We start from the raw sequence: 9160 nt of genomic DNA, 5'->3' as shown, positions 1-9160 counted from the left end.
CAGGCTCCAGGCTCTGGACTGTCAGCACAGAGCCCAGTGCGGGGCTCGAACTCACAAACTGCGAGATCGTGACCTGAGCCGAAGTCGGACGCTTAATCGACTGAGCTACCCAGGCGCCCCGTTTTTTAATCTTTTTAAACATTCATTTTTGAGAGATAGAGAGACAGAGTGTGAGTGCGGGAGGGGCAGAGAGAGAGGGAGACACAGAAGAGACACAGAGAGAGAGGGAGACACAGCTCCAGGCCCTGGGCTGTCAGCACAGAGCCCAATGTGGGGCTCGAGCTCACGGACTGTGAGATCATGACCTGAGCCAAAGTTGGATGCTTAACCGACTGAGCCACCCAGGTGCCCCGAGAGTTCCAATCTTTTCAACCCAAAGCTACAGTCACAAGTCAAGTGCAACAGGCCAGGTCAAGAGATGTCATTCTCACAACGTGGGCTAAGTCCCGGGCAGAGAGAGAAGCAGTGAGTAAATGAGTATATATGATAACGTATATAATATGATCCTATATAGGATCATATGTGTGTATATAATCTTCCTTACAGAAATGGGATCGCATATACACATGTCTAGGATGTAGAGCCAAAGTTCATGGGATACTGCAAAGGGCCTGTGGTTGCCTTCAAGGGAGGGCGCTGGGCTTTGGTTAGGAGCAAAGTGGTTTGGAGGTGGTGTCGACTTTTCCAGATGTATAGGACTGTCACTGTGATGACACCGTTTCAAACTGAATAGGTGGCCTTCCTGCGGATCAGTACTTTCCTCACCACCCTCTACATGGGCTCCGTTTCACCCTCCACCACTATAAACGCCATCTCTGAAATTCTCCGCTGCAGGCTCCGCCTTTTCGCTTTCCCGCTCCCTGAAATCGCCCCCAGCTGCTGGATTTTTTCCGTATGACCTCGGGACACGGGGATTTCTTATCCCCTTTCATCCCCCTTGGCCTCCTCATCCAGCCTGACTCCAAGGTGGCCCATTTCAGTGACCCTCTCACCAGCCCTCTGACACCCCTGCTTTGCCGGCTCTGAACTGTTGTGTGCTGTCCCTGCTCTGTCCTGAGGCTTCTGGAAGAGAGACATACACTGTCATGACTGGGCCCCTGCAGACTTTTAACAGCCGCCCCGCCTGCCCCTCACTGGGCCCAGCAGCCCTCTCATTCCTTGGCAATCAGCGTCTCACTTTGCTACCCCCGTGGGCCCCTTTATTCTCCTCCTCCCTGGTTATACTGTGGCCTTCACCCACGGGCTGCTCCAAATGCACAGCTCATTCCTCCGTACTCTTCATGCCACCTCAGAGGAACGCCGTGCACACTCTCAAGGCCATCCCAGTTCTCCTCCTTCTGGACTCTTTTTTTTTTTCTTTAAAGTTTTAAATGTTTTATTTATTTTTGAGAGAGAGACAGAGTGCAGGTGGGAGAGGGGCAGAGAAGAGGGAGACACAGAATTGGAAGCAGGCTCCAGGCTCCGAGCTGTCAGCACAAAGCCTGGCTCGAACCCATGAACTGTGAGATCAGGACCTCAGCCGAAGTCGGTTGCTTCACTGACTGAGCCACCCAGGCGCCCCCCGCCCCCCTTCTGGACTCTTCTACATCAGTGTTCTTCTTCCTTCCGCATCTTTAGTCTACTCCTCTCTAGTCTTATTGGTGTGACGCAGAGCTCTATTCTGGGCTTAGTTTGATTAAATAGCTGCTTTCCCCCCAGTGCCTGAGGAAACAGAAGGCATGTGTGGTGCATGTTGTGGAGTCTGCCTGGATCCCCACCTATCACGACTGGCCCGCTCCGTCCTCCAGTGGCTGGCGGCTTTCGTGGTTGACAGCTCTCAGCTGAGTCCCTCTCTGGAGCTTGCCTAGAACGGAAGAGTGCCTTCTCCAGTTCATACCCTCCCTCCCCACGCCCCGGGTCAGCCTGCCCTCAATGACTGGCCATTACGAGGATGTAGCTGGTCCAGTGACTAGTCATTATCAGGTACCCTTGTCCCAGGAAGACTCTGCAGGGCCTGCCTACTCCCGAGCTCCCTGCAGGAACCCGCCGAGGACTCTGTTGCGTGTGCTTCACAGGCCACTCCATCCTCTGCCTGGTCCTGTTCCCCCCCCCCCCCCCCCCAGGGATCCTGTGAGCAGAACGCCATACGCTTCCTGCCTGCGAATCTTCTTCTCAGAGTCTGCCTCTTGGGCACTGACCTGCTGCAGCAGGCTTTTCAAATTGGGGGAGGAAGAATCGATGTGCAGATTCGTTTCATCTGCTTGGAACATAGAGCCCAGCCTGAGAAAATTAAGCTCCTGGGTTCAGTCCAAGCTACGTTTGGATTACGTAGCTTAAAACAAACTCAGTTGTGCCAATACAAGTTGCGAGAGATTCGGTCAGGCAGCTTTTTGGAAAACAACTAAGAGTTTCCATGATTTTTTAGTTCATCCGTTCATTCATTCATTCATTCACTCATTCACTTAAGAGTGCCTATCCCATGCCAGGCACCGTGTTGCACGGTGGGAAGGGGGCAGCAGGAACGTGAACACTCCGATTTAGGACTACAATCTCCAAAGTAAATAAACAGGGGGCAGAAATAGGAATAAAAGGAATAGGTGGGCAGACGCCTGGGGAGTCAGAGGTGAGGAACTGAGGGGTCCGTGAGGTCGTGCTCCCATCCCGTGCTAAGTGAAGTGTCCAGACTTTGAAGGACCAGCTGCGGGAGAGTTCTGACGGCCTCGACTCTCCAAGTGTGGTCCAAAGAGCAGCACACAGGCACCGCAGGCAAGCCCCACTGGAACTTCTCACCCCTTCGTGGACCCAGGATCAGGACCTACATCTTGCCAGTTCCCAGGTGTTTTCATTTCCTCTGGCTGCTGTAACAAATGACGAACTTAGGGGCTTCAAATAACACAGCTTTCTAGTCTCAGAGTTCTGGAGGTCGGAAGTCCGAAGCGGGTCTCCCTGGGCTAAAATCAGGGCCGTGTTCCTCTTGGAAGTTCTAGGGGAGAATCCGTCCCATGTCTTTTGGCTTCCCACATTCCCCGTCTCATGGCCCCATCTTCCATCTACAACCAGCATGGCAGCAGTATCTTTAAATTGCTTTCTCTGATTCTGACCTCTGGCTTCTGGGTTACTTGTCACATCTTCTTCTGAGTCTGACCTTCATACTTCCCTTGTGATTACATCTGGTCAACCCAAACAACGTCCCTTCCTCAAATTCCTTAACTTAAACCTATCCACCAAGTCCCTCTAGCCACGTAAGGTAACATAGTCACAGGTTCTGGGGACTAAGACATCTTTGGGGGGTGTTATTCTTCCCAGATGCCAGATCATTAATGTCCATATTCCAGTATGAGAAGCCCTGGTCCATTGTATGTAAATGGTTTCCTTTCCTGCTTTCCCTGGATGTTCACGTATTGTTGAAACCTTTTAAGTGAAGTGCAAGTATGATAAATTTGTTTTGCTTGTTTGCTCAACCTCTGGGCATATGTGGTTCTGTGGAGGTTAAGATTATTCTGATCTTTATTACTGCACAGATGTTGCTTGAGGGAGGGGTTGGGGGTTGGGATGCTGTGGATACGTGTCTGGTTTATATCCTCCCGGCTGTCTTAAGTGGTGAAGCCTCCAGTATGTGCTGCTGCTGGCTGGAATGTTTGAGAAAAGCCATCTCTATGAATTGCTAGCTGCAAGACCTTGGAGAAGTCACCTGACTTCGCTCACACAACCCTTTCATTGCTTATAAAATGGCGCGTCCAACTCCTGTGTTATTAAGATTGAGGATTTAATCAATAGAGAACCCCTGAACAACTGTAAGTCTTTTTTTTTTTTTTTTTTTTTTTTTTTTTTTTTTTTTTGTTATTTATGGATGCTGAAGCTTGCAGATGAAAGGGAACCTCTTGCAGTCTTTTCATTGGAAGAGCTAGACTTCCTGCATGTGCTGCCCCCTTGTGGTTAAGGCTTTTAATTAACTTTGGTGTATATCAGAGATGAAGAGGAGACCTGAGGGGACATTTAGATCCCTGAAATTTACACCTGGGCCTGTCCCTTATCCCTGCAAAAGAAACCCCTGGAGAATTATTTGCTGACATCTGAATGCACATCAGAATTACATGGAATGGGTCTAGTCAGAGATTCTGATTCACTAGGGCTGGGTAAGATCTAGGCATCTGAATTTTGATAAATCTCTCTAAATGCATAGAATATGAGCTACCCTTATGACTCCTTTTGGCTGATGTAAGCTTGGGTTCTATTAACAGAAGTACAATACATGAAACAAAGGAGGGGACAGGGCCTCAGAGCTGTGTACAGAATACGCAGCTGTCCTAGACAGCTGGCTGGAGATCTGGGGAGTCCACTTCCAAAGGAACTTGAACAAAGTCATCACGGGAACAAGACCCGAATGGGTAGGGACCCAAAGCAACATTACATAAGGAACGCAAGGAAAGCACCAAAGGAAAAATGGCTGACTTTTCCAAGGTTACCAAATGAAATTTATCAATGAAAACACCTAGATGGGTACCTGGGTGGCTCAGTCCATTAAGGGTCTGGCTCTTGATTTCAGCTCAGGTCATGATCTCACCATTTGTGGGATCAAGCCCCACATCGGGCTCTACATTGACAGCATGGAGCCTGCTTGGCTCTCTCTCTCTCTCTCTGCCTCTCCTCTGCTCATGCATGCACACACCCTCTCTAAAACAAAACCCCAAACCCAAAACAAAACACCTAGAAAAGGAAAGAGACACACATTTCCTTTTTTTTATTTTAATTTTTTTCTTGACACAGAGAGAGCACATGCACACATGTGCATGTGCTCAAGCATAAGCGGGGGAGGGGCAGAGAGAGAAGGAGAGAGAATCTCAAGCAGGCTCCACACTCAGCTTGGAGCCTGACTGGGGCTTGATCTCACGACTGTGAAATCATGCCCTGAGTCAAAATCAAGAGTCGGGTGCTTAACCGACCGAGTCACCCAGGTGCCCCTCCTTTTGCTTGCAACAGATTCGCTAGATCACAAAGGCCAATTATCATAATGACGAAAATGGTTGACCGTGGGATTTCATTCTTCTTTCTTAAGTAAACTGCTTGCAAAATTCGTGTCTATCAAAAATGTCGGCAAGCCAAGGAATAAGGAGAGAAATACAGCAAGGGTGGCTAGGCTGGATGCCTTTGTCTGAGGTAATGAAAGGAATCTTCCCGATGATCTGAAGACAGCAAGACCTAGTTTCACTTGGATGCATTTCCTTGTAGACTTTCTGATTGGAACTCTGAGATTTTGTCTCTATCACGGCTGATAGGCACATTCTACTCACCAACGATGCCCCTTCCTCCTCAGAGTCTAGACGCACGGAAAACATGCCAAACACTAGCGTAACAGTGATCATGCACACACACGTGCACGTGCAAGATTTGCACAAGTAAACAACCCACCTATAAACCCCGTTTTAAGTCCTCACAACCGTTTTACGAGGGAGAACTTTTTTGTGATCTCTATGTAACTATTACTATCGTTGTTATTGAGAAAGGAGGGACCATGCCAAACAATATACAACTTGAAAATGGCAGAACCAGGATTCGAACTTTGGTCTTCTGACCACAAAGCGAATGCCCAAACTGACCTCTGAGAGGTACGAACACACCGGAGTGGAGGCTGTCCTAACAAGCTGCCCAAACTGGGTGGCTTAACACAACAGAAATGTTATCGTCTCATAGGTCTGAGGGCTGGAAGTCCCAAATCAAGGGGTCTGTGTGGCTATGCCCCCTCTGAAGCCTGCAGGGAGAATCATCCCTTGCCTCTTTCTGGCCTCTGGTGGTTTGTTGGCAAATCCCGGGCGGTCCTGGGCTTGTGGATGCATAACTCTACTCCCCTCGTTGTTGCAGACGCTTCTGCTTGTGATGTCTTCACGGGGTGTTCTTTTTATAAGGACACCAGTCATATTGGCTTAGGGGCCGACCCTACTCCAGAATGAACTCAACTTAAATCATTATATCTACAACAATCCTAATTTGAAATAAAGTCACATTCTGAGGCACTGGGGGGGTTAAGTTTGCAGTATATCATCTTTTGGAGGGGGCGGAATGCCACCCTTGACACAGTCTTTTGGTTTTTCTCTTGAATTATATAGTTCCCAAGGGCATATCTTATTATCCCGACTAGATTGTAAGTTTCCCGAGGGAAACAAATTCAGTTTTACCTCAGAAGGGTCCAACTGGCTGCTCGTGGGTTGGATTTGGCTGGCAGCCATGATGTTTGTCTGCTCCAAAGTGCTGGCCTATGCACGGTGCTTTGGAAGATTTTCTGACTTGGTTTGGGAACACTAATTTTTTTAATACTTACAGTGTTAGATCAGTTTCCAGTGAACAACATAATGATTCAACGATCCCACGCAATCCTCAAAACACGCGAATTTGTGTGTCATCCTTGCATAGGGGCCATGCCAATCTCTGTATCCTTCCAATTTTAGTACATGGGCTGCTGAAGCAAGCCTAGTTTGTGACCATTAAAAAGTTTGGGAACTTCACCTGACAATCTCGATGTCTGGTTTCCATGACAAATCAGAATGTCTGGCCATACGCCAGAGGAACATGGCACCTCACTCCTCATTGCCTGGAGCCTAGCAGGGGCTTCTTAGATGGGGCAGTGCCTTTTCTCACACCACAGATATATTTATACCTTATTGATTCTGCTTCCCCGGAGAACCTTGGTTAATATACTCTTCACTCTGAAATACGCGTCTAATTCCTAAGCTTCTCTTACCCTGTCACTCTGGTTCCAGCCATCATTATCTCTCTCCTGGATGTTATAATTGCTGCATACCTGGAATCCCAGCTCTAGCCTGTTTTTCAAGGAGAAGCCAGGGTGACCTTTAAAAGCATAAGTCCATCATGAGACTCCTCTATTTAGTATCCTCCATTGTCTCCCATGTCACTCGCAGGAGAATCTTAAGTCCTTTGATGGCCTTCAAGGTCCTATGCAATCTGGCCTCCAGCTGCTTTCTCTAACCTCATCTCTATACCCTGCCCTGCCTCATGGACTCCAACCACACAGACATTTCCTTTCACTTGCCACCCATGTCCAGCCTCAGGGCCTTTGCACCTGCTGCTCTCTCTGTCTGGAAAGCCCTTTGTTCAGGTTCATTCATTTGAGTTACCCAGACACAGAAGACCGCTAGTTTCTTGCATCTCAAGAGAAGCAATGACTTTTTCCAGAATGGACTTGCCAAAATGTGTGTCTCAGCTACCTGCCACAGGGTGTCATCTGGGACAGACGGGCTTCCTTTGGTTAGTCTTGGTCATTTACAATTTCTGATCACTGTTGTTGCACTTGTGTAAGAATGGCATGTAGGCAAGTCGAGGAGAAATGATAAGTCTGAGCATTTGTCGTCATGTGCAAGTTAAACCATGGTTTCTTTTCACTGTCTGATTCTCATGTACCTCCCAAAGTTTGAGTGACAACTTTCTTTTTTTCTTAATTTTTTTTTTTAATCTTTATTTTTGAAAGAGAGAGAGAGACAGAGTGCGAGTAGGGGAGGAACAGAGAGAGGGAGACACAGAATCCAAAGCAGGCGTCAGGCTCCGAGCTGTCAACACAAAACCCGATGCGGGGCTCAAACTCAGAAACCGTGAGATCACGACCTGAGCTGAAGTCAGACGCTTAACCGACTGAGCCACCCAGGCGCCCCTTGAGTGACAACTTTCTAAAGAAACTCTTGTTCTTTTATCTTAGGCCCAAGAGAACACTGCTAAAACGCTAAAACACTGCTTTGATGAAGGAGAAGGCATGGGACATTATGGGAAGTGGATACTTTACACAGATGTGCACAGAGACAACATGCCCCACGGTAGCACTGTGATCCGAGAGACCCTGTCCCTCTGGCCTCCCTGCCCCCGCCTCAGCCCTCTTCTCTTGGGCCTTCTATCGTGGCCAGAAAGCTCTGAGGGTTCCCTATCAGATCATCTAATCATTTTTCATTGTAGTTGTGGAAGGAGCTCATGTATTGGAGAAATGAAGCTCCTCAGCTGTGGAATCGATTAGATCTGGCTCCAGTCCTGAATCTGACATTCATAGATGGTGGGGCTTTGGACAAGTTATCCACCCCTCTTTATGAGTTTCCTCACTTACAGAAGAGAGCTGGTAGTGCCTACGTTATGGGGCTGCTACGGGATTTAAATGAGGTAATATATGGTGAGTGGCTGGTCCGTGGCAAAGTCAGTTGACTATGAGTCAAGATGAGTCAGCATTGAAACCGAAGCCCGACCCTGCCACCTGGGGCTGAGCTGATGTGTGCAGTAGATACTCGTGACCACACCAGTGAGACTGAGCCCCGGGCTAGCCTGCACACTGTCACCCCCGTGCCCCTCCCAGAATATAAACACGGCCAGGCCACCTCCCTCCTTAAAATGCTCGTGAGGCTGACCTCCCGCTCGGCCTGCACGGAGCCCGCACGCCAGTGGTTAGGATGCTGCCTCCTCTCGGCCGCACCTCCTCCCTCTTATGGTCACTCACCACTGAACTTTGTGCGAGGCATTAAGAAAATAATAAGTAATTAGCAAGCCTTGGGCTTGGATGTTAGGTCAGTCGTGCCTCTGCCCATCTTGTTGACATTGAACCATATTTTTTCGGCCTCCTTGGGAAGATGTCATGGAAGGTTTTCTGTATTGTATCTGATTCTGTATCGGCTGCAAACTCTGCTTTGTCCCCAAAGGAAAAGAGGCTGGTCTGGTGGGAGCAGGTTTTTGTGCATACCTGTAACCTTACCATACCTGGTCCTCTGTCCTCTCATCTGTAAGGTGCTGGGCTCCATCAGGCGATTTCCCAGATTCCTCCTGACTTTAGGAGCAGGGGCTGGGGTTCTGCACGCACCCCCTGCCCCCCCGATGAGGGGTTGGCTCCCTGATGCTGCTGGGGCCGAAGTGAGACGCTGCGCCCACAGCTCCGGTGTCGCCCAGATCGCTCAGGGAGGTGTTTGCAGAGAGAGGCCGGGTGGGGATCACTTGCTCATTGGCAGGCAAGTCCGTGAGGGCCAAGGCAGTCAGGGGGAAAACAAGCACAGCAGCCTTGATTCCTGGGATGCTCCCTGCCCTCCTCCCCCACCCTGGCCACCCCCACAGGAACCAAACTGTGTATCTCAATCCTAGAATGTGAGGAATGTGCCAGAGCCTGCTAGGCATGGAGCAATCTGCAGAGAGGCAGGGAGGAGCT

The 9160-nt window shown here is 49.1% G+C and overlaps 1 protein-coding gene and 1 non-coding gene across 2 annotated transcripts in view; one reads left to right on the top strand and one right to left on the bottom strand.

The window, feature by feature from the left end:
* Positions 1-1397: 1397 nt before the first annotated feature.
* The window catches only part of SH3TC2 (SH3 domain and tetratricopeptide repeats 2), a 57968-nt gene continuing 50205 nt past the window's right edge, over positions 1398-9160 (top strand). Inside the window, exon 1 of the mRNA XM_019464373.2 lies at positions 1398-2815. The gene's annotated coding sequence lies outside the window, so the exon portion shown is untranslated. The remainder of the gene's footprint in view (positions 2816-9160) is intronic.
* On the bottom strand, positions 6343-6446 carry LOC128778435 (U6 spliceosomal RNA). The gene has a single exon (XR_008424024.1). It is a non-coding gene; the product is annotated as a U6 spliceosomal RNA (small nuclear RNA).

Source organism: Panthera pardus, unplaced genomic scaffold (genome assembly GCF_024362965.1).
Source record: "Panthera pardus isolate Hobbes unplaced genomic scaffold, ASM2436296v1 HiC_scaffold_2, whole genome shotgun sequence".
Lineage (NCBI taxonomy): Eukaryota > Metazoa > Chordata > Mammalia > Carnivora > Felidae > Panthera > Panthera pardus.
The sequence above is the reverse complement of the archived record's forward strand: the minus strand, read 5'-3'. Positions and strand labels throughout refer to the sequence as shown.